The sequence below is a fragment of the Aethalodelphis obliquidens genome, unplaced genomic scaffold (genome assembly GCF_003676395.1).
Source record: "Aethalodelphis obliquidens isolate GAN/ISIS:26980383/991018 unplaced genomic scaffold, ASM367639v1 scaffold58, whole genome shotgun sequence".
Lineage (NCBI taxonomy): Eukaryota > Metazoa > Chordata > Mammalia > Artiodactyla > Delphinidae > Aethalodelphis > Aethalodelphis obliquidens.
In genome coordinates, this window is record NW_020838002.1 from 4,133,998 (window position 1) to 4,154,263 (window position 20,266).

Below are 20,266 nucleotides of genomic sequence, written 5' to 3' on the forward strand. Positions count from 1 at the left end.
CAATTCCAGACAGTGATGACTGTGAGGCATATAATAAGCCAGATGATGTGTAAGGGAACGTGAGTAAGTGGGGATGCTACTCCCCCTTTTTTGAAGAGGTGACATTTGAACCAAGATCCAGCCAGGAGGAAACATATATGGAAAGAGTTTTTTAGGCCAACACTAAAAGCCTTGAGATAGGAGCGATCTTGACATATTTGAGGGACAGAAAAAAAACCTGGGTATCTGATACATATGAGCAAGCAGGAGAGTAGCAGGAGGTTAGGGTGGAGATTTAGAAAGCAGGCAGATCGTATAGGGCTTTGAACACCACAGGAAGGAGTTTGGATTGTATTTTGAGTATTATAGAAGCCATTAATGGTTTTAAGCAGAAGGAATAACATGATCGATCTGGTCTACATTTTAAAAGATCATTCAGGCAGTTTTTTGAAACTGGACTGTAGGAGTAGCGAAGAGTGAAGAAAGCAGGAAGACTAGTTGGCTATTACATGATTTACATAGGAGATGGTAGTAGCATGGGCTAGGTTTGGAGTAGCAAGGAACAAATGTTTATTTTTAAAAAGAGAAGTTGGTCAGCATGTATAATTTTTTGGAACACTTGAAATTCAGTATTAATGTTTAAACTTGATATTCATTGCATATCGGGTCAATGAGTAACCAAAAGTCCACAAGCACAAAGCAATTGCCTGTCATCATCTTGGATCTCAGACTACCTCATATTTCCCTACTGCCCCTTCTGCACATTAATTAAGTGTCGGGTATTTGCCTTTTTCATTAAACAAGTTACTGAGAATTGAAGTGTTGAAATGATTTAATAATACCAAATCTGTAGTAACCATCTGCTATTCTCTATTGGTACACAGGAAGCAAACATATACAGTTTGTCAGTAATAAAAATCAGGAAGCCACCATGTTTCCAGTATTTAGTATACACAAACAGATATCCAGGGTGAGTCAATCCCAGAGCTACCACATCGTATGTGTTTTCATAGAAGATCATTTACAGGACAGTATTTCAGATATATACTTTAATCACATATACTGCCAGCAGCCGTAAGGTATGAAGGCATGGCTAGACAAGCAAGACCTAATTTCTCACACAAAGCAGGAATATAGTTGTCAAGGGGGTTGCAGAATGCACAATATCTAGGATTTAATTAAGTAAAAGGCTATATACCTTAGTACTAACATGGTGAACAGACTATAACATAAAATGATTTCCAACACAAAAGCAGAAAAAATACAAGGAATGCTTCAGAAATTACAGAGGCATAGATGGTAAAGTGTAGTGAATTTGCTCTCTTCCAAAAAATGAAACTAATTCCTTGCACAGTTAGAACTCACTATAATAATAGGATGTCTAAAGTATAGTTCATGTTTCTATCCTATAACTGGACAAGCAAAATGTAAATGGTGGCAGAAAGAAATATTTTCCCTCAAGACCTGAAAATATCCTCACTCAAACTGAATGCGTTCTTTTAGGTTAATGGAATAGGTGTTCTCCAGAGTTCATATGAGGACAAAGTATTAACTCATCTCAAGAAAGACAGCAGCAGTAGCACTTGTGTGCAGCTACAGCTTTAATGATTATTTAATATGATAAAATAGTTCAATTTAGATCCAGAAGTTCCTGCCTTCAACAACAGAATATTAATATTACTATTACAAATAATATATTTTAAAATAATAATACCAAATATATAGAAGATTTTTTTAAATTTATGAGTTTTACAGTTTAAAAGTACCATTTTACATCAATATGTTCTCACACAACCCTGTGAGATAGGCATTATGATGTCTAATTTAAAAGATTTGAAAAGATTAAGGCTCAGAGAACTTAATTTACTTAAGTCACATGCTTGGAAAGGACAATGCCAGGACCCTAACCTAGGCCTTCTACTATGAAGTCCTATAAGTCTCACAGGGGTATAGTTAAGTCATTATATCGCAATTAATTGGCAGAATTTTTTTTTTTTCCTTGGGAGCATCTAAAATGGCAGGATGCCTTATATTCATTGTTATCTTAGATATGATAAAATATGATAACCTCTCGGAGTCTTGGTTTCCTGTCTCTAAACTGGGGATACAATCTTCATAAGATTGTTTCAAGGATTAAATGAACTAGTATAAAAGCACTTTGTAAAACATAAAGTGCTATGTAAAGATAAGATTATGTTTTAGGGCTTCCCTGGTAGCGCAGTGGTTGAGAGTCTGCCTGCCGATGCAGGGGACACGGGTTCGTGCCCCGGTCCGGGAAGATCCCACGTGCCGCAGAGCGGCTGGGCCTTGAGCCCTGGCCGCTGAGCCTGCGTGTCCGGACCCTGTGCTCCACAACGGGAGAGGCTACAGCGGTGAGAGGCCCGCGTACCACAAAAAAAAAAAATATATATATGTTTTAGAGTTCATTTTTTATTTTAATTAGAATCATTGACTAATTTTCATGTCTTACAAATATTCAGAATAAAGCAACAGATTACATTGGTTCAAGAAGCTTTAATAAATTTCAATCAGGTATAGATGGATACCTGACTCAGTGATATAGTTGTTTTCTCAGGAGGTCAGATTGGGAGAGTATCATTTTTTTTTTTTTTTTTTTTTAGAAACCTCTGTATTGTTTGATTGTTTTTTTCTTTGTTATTTTTAGAGTGAGCATTTGTTACTTCTAAAATTTAAAGCATCCTTAAGTAAAATAAATTTTTAAACACCATGGAAACCTCACAGTAAAAAATAAAAGCTCTCTGGGCTTCCCTGGTGGTGCAGTGGTTAAGAATCCGCCTGCCAATGCAGGGGATGCAAGTTCAAGCCCTGGTCTGGGAAGATCCCACATGCCGCAGAACAACTAGGTCCATGTGCCACAACTGCTGAGCCTTCACTCTACAGCTCGCACACCTAGATCCGGTGCTCCCCAACAGGGGAGGCCACCACAGTGAGAGGCCCATGCACCGCAGCAAAGAGTAGCCCCCACTCGCCTCAACTAGAGAAAAGCCCAAGTGCAGCAACAAAGACCCAGTGCAGCGAAAACTAAAATAAATTAATTAAAGTAAATAAATAAAGAAAAGCTCTTTGGAATCATTTACAAAACATTGTATAAAGAGAGAATAATAAATGTACCTAGACAAAAACTTTTAAATCTTTAATAATATTTTTCACAAATTTATGACCTTCTGAACTCATCCAACCAAGATTACCAATTACATTAAAATGATTAGATCTTGGGACTATAAATACTATTGATGTTTCTCATTTCTTTTATAATAACCCCCAAATGCTAATGAAAGTTAAAGTCAAAGTAGATACAGCATTGAGAGTGAGAAAACCTAATTCCTGGATAAGATTTTTTAAACCTTAGGTAACTTCCTCAACTGCACTTTTGCTCCATTTACAAAATGAAAAGAATGAGCATCACAGCTTATTACATTACGGGATGAAATGAAGTAACATTTGTGAAATTGTCTTTAGTTTTTACATAAAAAGTAGTTGTTTGCACCCTAAATGAATATCTTTGTCAAAAAGATAGATTCACTTTTACTATTATAGAGGCAGAATAGCATAGTGAAAAGACCATATGCTGGATTCAAATTCCAGCTCTAACACCTAATAGATTTGTGCAAAAGCCCCAAAAGAGGTTCATGTAAGCTCTCTTGAGTCTCATTTACCTCACCTATAAAAATGGAGAGGGCTTCCCTGGTGGCGCAGTGGCTGAGAGTCTGCCTGCCGATGCAGGGGACACGGGTTCGTGCCCCGGTCCGGGAAGATCCCACATGCCGCGGAGCGGCTGGGCCCGTGAGCCATGGCCGCTGAGCCTGCGCGTCCGGAGCCTGTGCTCCGCAACGGGAGAGGCCACAGCGGTGAGAGGCCCGGGTACCGCAAAAAAAAAATGGAGATATCACCAACTCATAGGGTTGTTATGAGGATTAAAGATAATGTTAACTGAAGTAACTAGCTGATTAAAGTTAATGTTTATAAAGTGGCTCATATCATCATTATAATATGTCATTATTTTATCTCATTATAGTCATTATAATCTTCATCATTCATTGTCATTATGTAAAAGGGTTTTGTCCTCGCAACCTAGTCTGATATGATCAACTATTCTCTTCCTCCCTCTTTTTTTTGGAAAGCTGGAAACCTTGGAAGGTGATGAAAGATTTCTATTAATGTAGATTTATATAATTTATCATTATTAAATCACTGAGCACACATAAAAATGATGTGCTAAAATCCCTGAAAACAATTCCAAAGTATCATTTTACTCTTTAATATAGCAGTAAAAATTTGAATAGGAAACCCAGCTTCAACTCAATTTTTTTTCATGGATATAAAGTTTGAAATAATAAAGAAAATTTGTATCTAACTGGCAGCCTCGAGGACTCTCATATTTCATACTGTCTTGTCCGTGGAGAGGGAGGCCTTGCCGACCTTCTATAGATGATAGAAATACTGAAAGTGCCCATGGATGGGTATAACTAGGCATCAGTTCTCTGCACAACTTTGACAGGCATTTCACCCATATGAGGGAGGAGTAAGCCATATAGATATCTGGTGCAAGAATGTTCCAGACAAAAGGTGTAAAGGCCTGAGGCAGGAAGGTACCTTGTATGTTTGAGAAAAACAAAGAGAGCAGTCTGGACACAGAGGTCCAGCTCATTGTATCATTCAGTCCTCAGCTCATTGTCTGCTTCTCAGCAAGGCCTTTCCTAACTACCTATTTAATTTGGGCCTTCTCTCTCCCTCCAAATACTCTATTTCACTCCCCTATTTTATTCTCTCCTTACGACTGTACACTATCTATTTTTTGTTTATTTTCTTGTTAATTTTCTGTCTCTTCTATTAAAATATGAGCTCCCTGAGAACAGGGATCTTGACTGTCTTGTTCAGCACAATTTAGGCAATGCCTAAAGCAGTACCTGGCACACAGTAGGTTCATGAAATATTAATATTTCAACATTGTGATTAATATCTATTTAATATATATATTTAATGTATATGTTTAACATATATGTTTTAATATCATTTTCTTAGGTGTGAACTTAAACTAATGAGGTCTCATTTTTATTCACCAGAGGGCCATCTATTAACAATGACCCTCAGTCTGTAGTGTTAGTGAGCACACGAGGAAACCAGCACACTCACACAATGTTGATAGATGCTAGTCAGTTCAGCTCTTTTGGAGAACGGTCTGTCTGTGTCTCTGGGAATCTAAAATGTACATTTTCTTTGACCCTTCAGTTTCACTTCTAGGAACCTATTATGGAAATAAATGCCTACTCATATGCATGAATCTAATATACAGAAATATCCACTTGTATGTGCAAACAGATATCAAATAGTCAGTTCCTTCCACAAATATTCGTTGCATACTTGTGTATCAGGCACTGAGAAGAGAGGCTGGCTCTGCTAACGCTGAGAATGTCCCTGAGGCTGAGGTATGAGGCAGGTGAGACTTGAGGAACAGCGGAATCACCTCTTCTCTCTTGTACATGCAGACCCTAGGTGGGGTACCACACATCATCAGCTACAACCTTGTTTTTCAAAGCAACAAATCTGATAGATGGGGAGTAATACTATTGAAAGCCATGAACTGTGAGTGATGCACCACAAAGAGCATTAGAGATGAAAAAGAAAGAAACCAAAGTAAATCTGTAAGAGTGGACCTCAACAGCCCAGGCAGAAAAAGAGTATGAATGATACTTTCTCAAAGTAGATCATTAACTAGTGCATGCCAAGCTGTTGTAACACTGAAGCACTTCAACTGTTTTGTGTAACATCTGCTGGAATTGTAGTTCTTCCAAAAGAATATGGAAAGGATGTGATTGTTTATGTTTGTACATATTTGGACATATACCACAGATTCCATGAAAGCAGTTTTGTCTTGCTTTGTTTTGTTTTAAATTTAGATAAAATGGATTTGTTCCCATGTTTAGAAACCATCAATGGGAATGTGGCTTGTGGGGTAAGAAATCCTAAAAGAAGAACTGTACTGTACACAATTACTTACAGTCTCAGTAGGAAAGAAAAGGTAGTGATATACAAATAAATCAAGGGAAACTTCACAGAACTCTTCGATGAGCTTAGATGTTTAAAAAGTATACAAATATTGGACAAAGAAACAACCTAGAACTAACATAAACTCTTCAGAACAGTGGCAGGAATGTTAAAGCCAGTATTAACTTAAGTTTTTTGTTTTTTTTAATTAAAGATGAGAAAAGCTATATTTGAAGCAGTAACAAAGAGAAAGAAGATTTGGTATGTTAAGTTAATATAGAGAGGGGAAAAGTCTAAGTAGTGTGTTAGGCAGATTCTTTGGTGGTCTCCATGGTCCCTACTTCCCAGTGTTGGTACCCTTGTGTGATTCCCCTCCCCTGGAGTATGTGCAGGACCTGTGGTTTACTTGTAACCAGTAGAACTCAGCAAAGATGACAGGATGTACACGATAACATTACATAAGATTTTAGTGCTCGTTTTGCTGGAGTCTCTCACTCTTTCCTGGCTTCAAAGAAGTGAACTGCTATGTTGGGAGACCCACATGGCAAGGAGCTGAGGGTAGCCTCAGGCTGACAGCCAGAAAACTGAAGCCTTGGATCCTATAACCACAAGGAATTGAATTTTGTTAACAATACCAAAACCTTCCCCAGTCGAGCCTCAGATGAGACCACAGTCTTACCAGACACTAAGCAGAGGACTCAACTAAGCCTTGCCCAGACTCTCAACCCACAGAAACCGTGAGATTAAAAAATATATATGTATTATTTTAAGCTGCCAAGTGTGCAGTAGTTTGTTACACAGCAATAGAAAATGAATATCATAACTACTGCCATTTGCTTCTACCTTCCTAGTTGAGAAAATGACCTTCAAAGCAGCAAGGCTAGAATTTTCCCTGGAATAAAAAAAATTCCTTCTATTAGAGTTAAAGATACAAATTACATTTTTAGAGCTTTGAGTCAACCTTCAGACTCCCCATGAGATGACTCTTCTCTATCTCTGCCACCTCTTTAACTCTTTTCTATCCAGTCAAAGGAAGGTTGGGGGAATTTAAAGGATACTCCTTTACAAGCATAGTTAAAACAAGGGCCTCCAGAAGCAGACAGCTGCTGCTATGTTGGAAGTGGTGGCATGAGCTGAGAGAAACAGGTCTTCCTCCTCCCCATGTGATGTCTCATTCACATGTCACATTCCCACTACCTATCACAGTGCATGACACATAAGTTGATGGTCAGTGACTGTCTGATGAATGAATTCCTTGTTAAGTTACCTCACCTATAAATCCAATGAGAAAGAAGGAAAGTCATCCCTCCCTACTATGGTCTTTTTCCTTCTTAGACTTTTGGGGATTAAAAGACAATCGTGACACTTATATGTGTACAAGGAAGTAAATGAATGAATGCTGAGAGTACAGAGATGAGCGAATTGCTTTTTGTTCATAAACGGAATCTATAAAACCTAACATGAATACTGATAATTTTATAATTCTCTTTTTTCCTTCTCAGTCTACAGAGTTGTGTTTAGTTTTCTTTTTAATTGAGATATATTTGACATGTTTAGTTTTATGAGTCTTGGTCAATGTTGGTAAATGCCAAAAGCTTAATTGTCTGATTCCAAATGATACTGACATAATGAACTCATTTGTTATGTCTCCATTTTCTATCTTCACATCACGTAAAAGTACAAACTTTTTATAACCTGACAATAATTGAAATGCCTTTATCTTTCATTCATTTTATTGTCAGCTTCCTTCTTTGTAGACCTCCAGTGGAAACATAATTTTAACATTATTCATTTCTGTTTGGTACATTGAATGCATGATACATTGTACCTCATTACTAACAATTTGTGAATTCTTTATAAATACTTTCATTAATTAATTCCTAATTGCTTTGTTGGACATTACTGATGACAAATGCCCTGTTATAGTTTCATTTATGTAACCTATAAGTATAAAATGGGCAAAAATGTATACTCCATTGCTTTTAATGTCCATTTCAAAAACATGGTAATTTTTCAATCTAAACTAAGGAAATGAAACTATTTCAACTCATAATGTCATTATTTATGAATTAGGAAATTACATACCTGTAGAATTGAAACCTTTTTTTAAAAATGAATTGATAAGTGCTCAGGGGTCATGTGTAATGCCTAAGAACATGGTTAATTTTTTTTAAATTTAACAAGCACTATATTATTTCTCCCTACAGTCTGTTGTCTAGTGGTCTTTAACACATAAATCATGCTACATCACTCTCCAAGTCAAAACTCTCTGATCACTTCCCATCACACTTAGAGTAAGATCCAAGCTCCTTGGATCTTGAAAGGTCCTTCATTTCTGGCCCTGACTAGTTCTCTACTACTCTTCCCCTGCTTATGCTACACCAGTCACATTGATCTTTTTATAATTCTTCAAACATGCCAAACTCATTTCCACCCCAGTGCCTTTGCACTTGCTTTTCCAACTTCCTAGAATCGTTTTCCTTCAGATCTTCACAAGACTTACTCCTTCATTTCATTCAGGTCCATGCTATAATGTCTTCTTTTGAAAGACGCTTTTCCTGGCCACTCTATCTAAAATACTAGCCCAGTCATCACTACCAATCACTCATGATCCCTCTACTCATGTTTTTCTAATAGCACAGATTGCCATCTGAAATCGTGTCTGCCCCCCCAGAACATAAACTTCAGGAAGGCAGGGTCCTCACTGTGTTGTTCACCACTGTAGCCCCAAAAATTACTACAGCAGTTATTCAATATGTGTTAAGTAAAAAAACTAAGATCATAGAGGTAGCCTGTGCAGGACTAAACATCAGCTGAAGAGAGAAACAAGGAAGTGAGGTAAAAATAACACGAATTTTCAAGCCTGGATTATTGGAGGGTGGTAGAACCGTTAAACGTCACAAGGAACTCAGAAGAAAAGACAGAAGGACCAGTTCTGTATTAGACGTTAGAAATGCTGGTAGACATCGAGAGGGAGGTGGGAGAGAGGTCACGACTAGAGATGTTGTTTAGGGAGCAATTCATGTAGTTCTGATAGTTGAAGCCCTAAGATGGCAGAGAAAGGGTGTAACAGGAGAAGAAGGAAAAGTCCTTTGGGGACAGCTCAGAAGAAGAGGGGCCAGATGGGGAGCAGTCAGGATGACAGGAGTAGGAATAAAGAGATTATGGGGAGCTTAACAAAAAAGAGCTCAGGGAGAAGAGAATTTCACAAAGGGAGTGTTAAGCAGTTCTAAGTGCTGATAACAAGAGGACAACATGTGAAAAATGGATTGGCTGTGATTGTAAGCATTTGTGACCTTTAAGAGAGAAGCTTCAGTAGATTGGCGAGGGCAGGAATACATTTTACACCAACACTGACTTGAATGTCAGTTTAATCTTTCCTCTGTGATTCATAAGGCATTTCAACATCTCTAAGGACCTCTTGGTCATTTTATAAATATCAGTTATGTAACTCAGTAGTTTAAAAAGTATTGGATTAAGGAAAAAAGGTAAAGGAAATTGAACTGGATCTATACGGATCTTACAGCATATGGTAGAAGTTCCTTAATTGAAACAAATTACTGCCTGTGCCCAGGTTTCTGTGACTTTCTACTGAGGAATGCAGTGTGCTCTGATAGCTGTCAACAAAGTGTCATTAAGCGTGTGCATAGTTTTTTCAATTGAGAAGTGCTAAGATAAAAGGGAAAATGTTAGTTAAGCCAACAATATTTTTATTTTATTATCTGCTGACATAAAAATGGGTTAAACTTTATTTTTGTTATTTTGAAAAGGTCTGAAAAGAATGAATAAGCAAGGAAAATTGCTCACACTCCACCACCAAGAGGCAATCATTGTTTGCATTTTGACCTAATCACTTTCAGTCCTTTATTTCAGATTTTTAAAACTTCTAACACTTTTGTGTTATTTTTTTCTATAATGGGAGGAGGAATATAGTAGCCAACAGCATGAGCTTGAGAATCAGATTGCCTGGGTTCAAATCCCATCTCTTGATGAGTTTCATAACCACTCTGCACCGCAGTCTCCTCATCTATAAAATGCAGAAACAAATAATTCTTCCATAAGCTTATTTGTCCTAATATCTGGCATATAAAACAGAGTTGATCCCATACTCTTTCCACCTTTCCAAACTTACTTGTTCTATTTTCCCCCTCCACTGGCACTCAATTGCAAGACTTTTCATCACTTTCATTACTTTAGTTATCATTTTCCTAATGTTCTTTACTTTTCTCATTGGTTTTAAGATGCAAATATTGTTTCCACATATAATATAGGTTGGGAGCCACCTCTACTCCTGGATACTGAGCTAATATGAGAAACTGAGGAACCCTGTTGAGGATTGTACTTGTCTATAGTGGCCTTAAAGTTGCACTGCACTGTGCCCCCACATTAAAGTCAAACATGGCCTGACTCTGTTCTGAAATTAAAAAGGATAATAAACTAATTAAAGCATTTGATTGTCTGTATCAGAGTTATTATCCTGAAGCCATTAACCATACAATGATAATCAAATGACTGGATGGGCCATTAACAGTAATATGTCCCTAGGGCACCACATCACAACTGTGTGCATTATGTGCAGACTATTGTGACAGAAACGTTTCTAAGACTAGGCTAAATGTGAACTATTTAAGTAATAGAGAACCCAAGGGAAAGCAGTTTCTTCTTTTGTTTACTTAAGGAAAGGATTCAAATAATTGATTTCAAGTATCTTTAAAGAAAGGGGAGATTAAGAAAAATCGCCTTGTTAGCCTCTTGGTTAAAATAATTGGTCAAATAGCATCAAGGCAGAAGAACATGGCCATAAAAGCTGCAACACCTCTCTCATGGCTTCATGATCGAAAACAAAAGTAAGCCCTTTCAAACTCAATGGGTCATTTGCGTATGACAATTATAGTTATATTTCCCAAAGCCAACCTTGCTTTTGAGTGTTTTGGCACCCTTTCAATTACTCTCCTGTTTAGGGGCTCAGAAAAAAATAGGTGAAGTATCTATAATATTCTTTTTTTTGTGAGCAAGTTTTTTATCAACCTTACTCTTTTCTGAAACCTCTTTTCTCCGTTCTAGTACTGTAATGTAGGTTATTATCCAAAGGTGGATCTGTCTTTATTGATAAGGTACTGACAAGGTTCTGTGAAGTGCATCGCTGTGCTTTGGGTTGGAGAGTTTTTATAAACAGCAAAGTGCTATTGTTTTGTTGCTTGAGAAGATGGTGAATTGACATTAACTTAAGGAAACAGACTGCTGCAGGTTTTTCTAAGTATCTTGCAGTAAATCAACCTTCAAAGACTTCCTTAGGAAACACATTGGCTCTTTTTAAAAATATAAATGCAATATATTAAACATAGTTCTTAAATCATCTAGCTCTTTTTTTCTAATCCAAAGATAAGAAAAATATATCAATTTGTAATATGACTTCCTAGAGATTTGGATAACAAAAAGCTTGGACGGTCTTAATCCAGCAGAGCTGTCAGTTTCCTAGTTCTTTGTGTGTTTTCATTTGTTAGGAGTTGGCTAAGAGGAAGGTCACATTTGTGTGACCACTTGTGTTGCCTCAGTTCATGGTCTTGAAATTTTCTTTTAAAGAGTGACTAATTATGTACTTCTTCCCAAATAGAAAAGCAAATTTTATTTACATATTTTCTGAATTTTTAACTGTACCCTCTTTTTTATTCTTTGGAGTGGAAACCATTGTTTATTTGTTTTCTCTTTAATGAAATGCAATGACACGATTATTTAAAAATAAGCTTTTACTAGAATATTTGGATCTCTAGCCCAATCACAGTTTACAGTAGTAATTCATCAGCAGAGTTCTGCCATCAGTGAATCTGAAGTTCAGAGTTCTAAAGCAGTTGCAAAGGGAAGCAGACCTAAATAATGAGAACATTTGTTAGGATGGCAAGGTATCATCTTCCAGCACCTGGATTACTTTTTGTTTGTTTGTTTTGCTTTTTGTTTTTTTGCGGTACGCGGGCCTCTCACTGTTGTGGCCTCTCCCGTTGCGGAGCACAGACTCGGGACGCACAGGCTCAGCAGCCATGGCTCATGGGCCTAGCTGCTCCGCGGCATGTGGGATCTTCCCGGACTGGGGCACGAACCCGTGTCCCCTGCATCGGCAGGCGGACTCTCAACCACTGCGCCACCAGGGAAGCCCCTGGATTACTTTTTAAATTTACAATTCAGGAGTCAAATCTGAACTAAACTTGATTACTCAGAAGTGATTCATGTGCTGGGCTTAACCATGGTGGGAAATGACAGAGTTAAGACTTCTTCAATCCTTTTATGAATTGTTAACGAAGGGTTTAGTTCAGGCTTCCTACCTTAGTCTTGGAAGTCCAGTATAGGAACAAAGACAAACTCCAGGAAATAATGCCTAGTTTGATTGTTTATATATATATATGTTTTTAATTTATTTATCTTATTTAGTTTATTTTTGGCTGCATTGGGTCTTCGTTGCTGCGCACGGGCTTTCTCTAGTTGCGGTGAGAGGGGGCTACTCTTCATTGCAGTGCCCAGGCTTCTCATTGTGGTGGCTTCTCTTGTTGCAGAGCACAGACTCTAGGTGCACAGGCTTCAGTAGTTGTGGCTCGCGGGTTCTAGAGCACAGGCTCAATAGTTGTGGTGCACAGGCTTAATTGCTCCGCAGCATGTGGAATCTTCTCGGACCGGGGCTCGAACGTGTGTCCCCTGCATTGGCAGGCAGACTCTCAACCACTGCACCACCAGGGAAGCCCGATTGTTTATATCTAAATTAAAACATCTGAGCTACTTTCTCATGTCTCAAGAGCTAGAAAATTCAATGAAACATACACATTTATAAACATATTTTTTAAATTCTCAAAGGAGATATTGCTGTTTCCCAAAGACGTTATAAATGCACTCAAAACATTACTGTGGAGTATATTTGCATTTAAGAGTATAGCTTAAATATTTTATAGCCAAAGTATTTTGTGGTATTTCTATTCTTTCCAAAGGCCATTAGTGCCTAAATCATAACACAGAGATATGTTTACCATAATACCACATTCAGAAAGCCGTGAAGGCAAGCAGTCTGTTGGAATGCACAGGGCAGCAAGTGTGCTCTCTTTTTTGTTTAGTTGTTGACTTACCACGTGACAAGTCAAGTTCCCCCATCTTAACTCTAATGCCTAATGATGCTACAGAAACTTAATTGGTATTTAAAACAGTTTTGAGATTTATAGATAAAAAATTTCACAGAAGCACAAATTTTATTATCTGGCTTTCTGTCTAGTGGTTCTTCTTAGTACACACTGAATATAAACTTCCTTAAATAAGAAGGTAACATGTTAAGACTGTGAAGAGGTCAAAAAGGATAATTATGGTTGTATCTAATTATCATGTAAGTTAACCAAATGTAATTACAAAGCAGTTGTTAACTTTTGTTTAAAGGTGTTTATTTTTTTTGTTTGGGTGGAAGACGAAAAAATGTTGGCCTTTGTGCTCTTCTGTTTTGGCAGCGCTCTGTTATGTGACCTAGATTTCAAATCTCTGTAGTATTTCCTGTATAAAACCAGTGTATTCCCTCTCTGTGCACCTTCCACTAATAATAAAATATGAGTCAGCTATGCAGAGGCACTATCTGTGTAAGGTTTTTTAATCAAAACCTTTTATTAATAAAAACAAGTACAAAGTGCTATTATAATGCAGATGAGCTAATAAGCTAAGTATAATTAAGAATCTTTCTAAAGAGAAATTTCTCAAGAGGTAAATATTTAAAGATTCACTCTTAATTTTTTTAATAATATGCTTTTTTTATGCATAAAGAAATTTCGTATTTCTAAGTCTGATGTAATCTTGGAATTCTTGGTAGGCAGAAAGTGTGACTCTTTTAATATTGTACTAAACAAATATTTTTTGATCTATTCAAAGAATTTTTCTTATTACAATCTACTATTATAATTTAATTATTTCTTAATGAGTATTTACACTCTGGAAAACAAACACCTATCCAGTTCTGTCATATGTGAAGTGATATTGGCAGATTTCAGCCATAGTATAGCCTTTCCTCTTGGCTCAGCCATTAGTATAAAAAAGACTAGTTGTGAAATAGCAACCATTATGCTTTAACATTACTGCTAGGAAACTGGACAAATTCCAGATTATTTCACTGAACGTGCATCACATGGTCAAGGCTTCCCGACACTCTGGCCTTGACTAAATAGCACAGCAGTCTTTTAAGTATTATGCATCTTAAAGAAATATAGGTCTATCCAAATTGGCTGCACTAATAGAAAATAAAATGATAGTTACAACTGTATCTAAATGACATCAAACATCTGTATTACAAATGAAACATTGACTCATCTAGCTGTTTCCAAAGGTACAGACATTTACATTTATGTGAGCAAAACAACTGAATGATTAATTGAATGTTTTGAGCTTGTGTTTGAATTTTTACCATAGTCTCAGAGTATTACTCTAAAGCATTCTCCTTTAGACTCTGTTCTCTCACTCAATCATATCATCACTTCTATTCCTTCCTCCCCTCCCTTCCTTTCTTCAACAAGTTCAGACTGAGTACCCACTATGTGTCAGACACTGTATATTGAGTGGGAGAGTAAAACAGACATGGCCTTCCTGGGGCATATACTTGCTAGGGGGTAACTGGATAGTTTTTAAAGTTTAATTATATACGTACAAATTATGGTAAGTGTTCTAAGGAACAAGAATAAAGTATTATTTATTCAGCAAACATTTTTGAGGACCAACTATGTGTCAGTCATTTTGCTATATTAATAGTAGATAGGAATGAATGAAACAATATGATTCCTGCCCTCATAGAGGAAATTTGGAAGAGGACAAGAATGGTCTGTGGTAAGATTTAAGTTGAGACTTGAAAAATGGCTAGGAGCCAACTATCTAACAAGCTGAGGAGAGAGCATTCTCTCCTTAGTAGGGAAGAGAAGGGGATGCAAGACTCAACCCTAGGAACATTTAGAGGTCTGTAGAGAAAGAAGAAACTGGACAGAAAAGGAATGATCTTTTAAAAATTTAGATGGCTTTTTTCATTTTCTAAATTTAGGTGGAAAATTAGGTGTGTGTGGTATTGTGGAAACCAAGGAAAACTGAATGCTTTTAAATAATTGTCCTGGTAGATAAATTTTAAAAAATTATTCTCAGCAAATTATTAAAGACCCCATGGTCACTAATATATATAATATATTTTTATGTTATATAAATATTTATATATTTTATTAAAAATTTTTATATAAAAATTTATATAATTTTATATTAATATTTAAATATATTTTTATATATTTATTTTATATTACATAGTACCTGATATATAATTATTCCATATTTCTTTTATATATATTTTAGAACCGCTTTATAGAACTATAATATAGTTCTAAATATAGAACCAATATATATTTTTATATATTATATTTATATTCATTTTATATTATATATATGTGTGTATATATATTTCAGAACTGCTTTCTCCAATTCAGAAACTATCTTAACCAATCTTAGTAGGCCCCTCTCTAGTACTACCATGAATTTAAACTGCTGCCAGTTAAAATGTATTTCAGAGTTGATTGTGTTTGTTTCCAAAATGATTAATGCTAGTTGTACTTGCCACTGGAAATTAATTGCAATTTTTGTAATTTGATGAAATGTGAAAGTGGAAAGAAAAGTTGATTTTATAAAAACTAAGTTGAATACTTTAGAGAGATTTAATAAAGGTGAGTTAATAATGCTATTGATTAGATGTAAAAGAGTCACCTGTAAAAGATTGGAGGGAAATTATAAAAGTCTAGAAGGAATCTACTGCTCTTGGGTTGTTTCATAACTGTTGTTAACTCTCAATCCACTCTGAAGAACCTGAAACTGGAAATGATAGCTGTTGCATTTTGGGTGTGGTTTCTGCAAGAAAAACAACACAGAACCCTAATCAGAGGACTGATCAACAAAGAAAAGCCTCTAGCCTAATAAAGATTGGCAGATGAATATATATTTATATGTTTTGATTTAAAATAAAATATATAAGTATAAAATAAAAATATATCCATATATATATGATACCTTAACTGATGGTTAATCTTCTTCTGTAAACAATACAAAGATAAACTTTAACTCAGCCTATGTCCATTACCAAAATGCATTAACAAACTATCATTGAATAAATGGAATCTTACAATAAAAGTTTATTCCTTTTCTTTCATGGTTTCGATATTTAAATACCTCAAACAAGGAAAATGAGCCTTTGAGTGTTTTGAATTTGCTAAGCATACGTCTATTGCACCTAGCCTTTGTTTCTGTACCTGGCCTTTATTTCTTTGCCTTAATCATACTGATAACTTTTAAGAATGTAATTGATTACCTATTAATTTCAACCAACATTATAGTCTCACTTTTATTCTTAAACATAACCACAGTTAAGGTTGCTGAGGTGTACTTCTCAAGTAGAGAATATTATAAATTGAAAGGGTTTAACCCTTATTTTCTGAAATTCTCTTTACAATTAACTTCAGAACTTACCCAAGATACTTAGAAGACATCAGAAGAATATTTAGTATTGCTACATGTTCAATATCAGTTCTTACTGCTCTATAAATTTAGCTGCAAGTATTTAATTATCAATAATAATATTTTTTAATTAAAATTCCATACTTAATAGTCAAATTGTCAGTGAACAATGTGGGACAGCAAGTGATTAAAGTGAGTAGGTAATAAAATAAAGTATAATAGAAGACAGTGATCCAATGGGGGAAAAATAGAAATGAAGTTTAAGATTCCCAGAATTTATAAATTAGATTCTTAAAGTAGATTTGATTTGTTGGATTTTAAATACCAGGTTTTGTACACATGCACAAATGTCTAATAACCAAATACAATGTCCGTGGTCCCTACCTATAAATAGCTACACACCATTCTGTTACTTTCGTGTTGCCGAGGAGGTAGCTTCCTGCCAGAAACATGTGTAGTGCTTTGGGACATGGTTATTATATACAGCATCAGAAGTTAAGTCTTTGGGCCATCAGATAGGAGCAACAGGAAGACAAATTTTGGCTCAGTTATGAGAAGGAAACTTGGACAATTAGACCTATCCAAAAATGTGAAGTCCTATGTTTCCCATCACTACAGAGCCTGGAGAAATCATGAAAGACTTGTAGATATATTGGATGAAAATGGAACTTCTTAAATTCCTCCGTATGGCTGCCACAGAGCATTGAGTATTTCGTGCAAGTCAAGGGAGATGCTGTGGTACAACACCGCATCTCCTAGAGGAAGGAGTGTTATTTTATAATCTTCACAGGACCACCAGCCTTACAAGCTCCATACCTGAGTTACATCAGCTCAGAGGAGCTTCTATTTTCTAGCACTTGCACATTTTCAACCCAGAATGCAACCTTTTTTTCTCTAGTTTTTAATGTCACCATTAAAAGAACAAGCAGTGGCCTTGTTCTTATACATGTTAGTCTTGCCTTCCATTTCCTTCCCTCCAACACTAAGAGTCTGACTAAGCAAATGAAAGGAAATGAATTAAATATTCAACTCAGAAAATAAATTTTTTGGAACCAAGTATGTCTGAGTAAGACTCAGTACCCTCAAGGAGCTAGAAGTCTATGAAAGGAGAGGAATAAAGTAACTGTGCAAATTATCATAATGCTAAATTGAAGATATGAAGTATTTTATGAATGGTAAAAAAGTGCTAATAGCTCAAAAGAACAATGAGGGAAATTGTTTTAAAACCAGGAAAGCATTTATAGAGAACGAAACATTTAAGATTTGGCTCTGAGAAATTTTGAATGGCAGTGATGGAATCAAAAGGAAACTGGAGCAAATGGAAGATAAAGAAGAACTGTCATAATTTAAAAGCACTGGAAGAATTGCGAGATACAAGACTGAAACAGCTATTTCATTATTTATGCCATTATAAGCAACACAGTCTTGAGAAAATATCGCAACATGAATTATTAACTGTATGCACATTTGCACTGATACTCTAGGGTCCCCAATTTCTCAGGCATTCTCATTCTGACAAACCAGGTACCTTAATATCTTAACTGACCTTCATCCACTCTCCTGTTGTCTTTTTAGTTTTGTTTTTGTCATCTATGGCAGACAATGTTTGCCCTACCAAGTCTGTCACAGTAGAAACTGTAAAGCCAGACACTTGCTTTCTCAGCCTGCTGAATCTGGAAGTAGCCACACAACCCATTCCTCACCAATGAGATATGAAGGAAAATCTGCTTAGGAACTTCTGTAAAACTTTTAATTAATAGATAAGGACAGATGGAACTGGGACTACCTCTTTTTCCTTTCTTCCTGCCTTCAGTATAGATATGATGTCTGTAGCTTTGGAGGCCTTCTTGCAACTACAAGGTTGCACTAAGGATGCTGGAGTAGAAAGATAGAAAAAACCTGGGACCTTGATATTATTGTTGGGTAAAGTCCAGGCTCCTTAAAAATAAACTCCTGTTTGTTTGCGCCTGTAATTGGGTAGTCAGTCACTTTCACCTGAAAACATTCGTAACTAATATGCAACATTTTTCCTAAATCTCTCCAGGCAATCTTACTTTTAAAAATCTGAAGATAAGTCTTACTTCTTGAGATGTGAATACTCAACAAACCATTGTTGAACATTTAGTGTGCACCGAAGACTGTACTGTGTACCAGAAAGTGGTACAAAGATAAAACATGGCCAATGCCCTCAAGGAACTCATGTTTAACATGAAAAAGTGATAAGTGTTGTGATAGAGACTGGTACAAACCACAGAAGTACCATAGAGGAGGGGAAGATGAACTCTGCCAAGAAATTAGGGGAGGATGCACAGAGGAAATACAATTTAAGCTGGTTCCAGATCCGTGAGCAGAGTTTACAAGGCAGAGAGGAAAGTGTTAGTAACTTTAGGCAGAGTTAATAGCCTGTGCAAATGCGGTGATGAGTTGAAGGAACGTGGCCTGTATTGGGGAAAAGCAAAAAGTTGCGAGTGGTGGGAATGTTTTTCTTTGTTTTTTTTGCGGTACGTGGGCCTCTCACTGTTGTGGCCTCTCCCGTTGCAGAGCACAGGCTCCGGACTTGCGGGCTCAGCGGCCGTGGCTCACGGGCCCAGCCGCTCCACAGCATGTGGGATCTTCCCACACTGGGGCACGAACCCATGTCCCCTGCATCGGCAGGCGGACTCTCAACCACTGCGCCACCAGGGAAGCCCATGGAATGTTTTAAGTTTGCTTTTTTTCGGGAATGACTCTATTTTAAAATAAGACAGATTTTATCCCATGAAGATACTTGTATAATCAATAGAAGGTAGTTAATTTAAATTTTATCTCACTTGAATTTATGAAAATATTAACATGAGCTAATCAGTAGTTTCTTCTTAGATTGTAAACTCACATATTTAGATGTATGTGTTGATGTATGACTTTCTAAGCAAATTAAACCATTAAAATTAGAAGGAGATTGCCAAAAGTAAAAGAAATGTTTAAGCACTTTTGAAGCACTTATTTAGCTATAAATACTTAACATTTTTAGTTAAAAGTATTGTATACAATCATTAAAATATATCATTAAAGATCATTATCTCAAATCAAAGTGTACTTGAAAGTAGGAAACTAAATTTTCTTAATTAGGAAGTCTCAGAGATTTCAGTGATTCCTCCTTTTTTAATTCAAATTTAAATTTATATTCCTTGTGTTTATTTATTATCCCTCTTCTTTTCTGTTATTAATTAAAGCAGACATACAATTTTGGAGAGGTTTGCTCAAACTCCAGTCCTAAAACTTGCAATGTCCAGAGGACCCCAAATTCCAACATAGTAGTTGGATTATCTCCTACCTACGTACTTTTGTTATCAGGATCCCCAAATATAGCAGCTTTTCTGTTTGTTCAGTAACTTAAGATAATTAAATGAAGGAGAAAGAAATACTTGGGGGCCTTATTACTAAAGCTGGATATGATGGTATAAAGCTAAGGGGAGAGTTGGCAGAATTGACATCTGATTTACTTGGAATCATTGTCTACATCAGTCAAACCAAATCAATATATAGAAATAAAAGTTGTTTATAATTGCATGTAAGTATTTGTATTCTGAATTATCAGAAATTATCATCATCACTGGTCAAATGAGAGATAATTCTCCTAGTTCTTAACTTCTTATGGTACCTATGATCTTTACTAAGTGCTGCTAGATGGAAAGATGCAAATAAGGGGTATGTGTTTGGGCCTTACTTGTACACAGTGCCTGTTTACATGCTGTTTTGGAAGGTATGAGTCTATAAGGCATTTGCAGAATGGACTCTGATATATATATATATA

At 36.3% G+C, this 20,266-nt stretch overlaps 1 protein-coding gene across 3 annotated transcripts in view; it reads left to right on the forward strand.

Moving 5' to 3' along the window:
* Positions 1 to 20,266, forward strand: part of STXBP4 (syntaxin binding protein 4) — a 180,713-nt gene that overhangs the window by 122,040 nt on the left and 38,407 nt on the right. The gene's annotated exons all lie outside the window — the stretch shown is intronic.